We start from the raw sequence: 510 nt of genomic DNA, 5'->3' as shown, positions 1-510 counted from the left end.
GGGATGGACCCAATATCATTTTTAAAAAATAATTTTCCAATGCTGAAAAATTAAAAAAAAGTGCTGCATTTCAAAACAGACGTTGTCTTCTTACGCTATGACGTCATTTTGCAGTGTAATGCCGACGTGCGCGCGGGCGTGTGCGCGTATGTCGACTAAATCTATCGATTATATTAAATGCACGTTTTTACGCAACACACCGAGGCGTAATTGTTTAAAATTAAATGAAAAAGAAAAAGCACCAGTGTGTCACCGAGGTGCTGAACGAGAACGTAGCCGGTGAAGGACGCAGTGTGGGCGGGTAAACGCACCGCCGAGGGAGGGGAGGAGCCGCAGTTGGTGGGGGGACGCCACCGTAATATTCCCACGCAATCTCTCCTTCTCCACGGACGAGAAAGCAAGGGCATTACACACCGAATCCTCTTGGGGATATTTTTTTCACCCCACACCCCTTCTCAGCCTTCCACAAACCAACCAGCTCCATCAACGACCCACCGGGAGCTTTGCAAC

This window comes from Hippocampus bargibanti, linkage group LG06 (assembly GCF_051943395.1).
Source record: "Hippocampus bargibanti isolate YZ-2025 linkage group LG06, ASM5194339v1, whole genome shotgun sequence".
Classification (NCBI taxonomy): domain Eukaryota; kingdom Metazoa; phylum Chordata; class Actinopteri; order Syngnathiformes; family Syngnathidae; genus Hippocampus; species Hippocampus bargibanti.
This window is presented reverse-complemented; position numbering follows the sequence as displayed.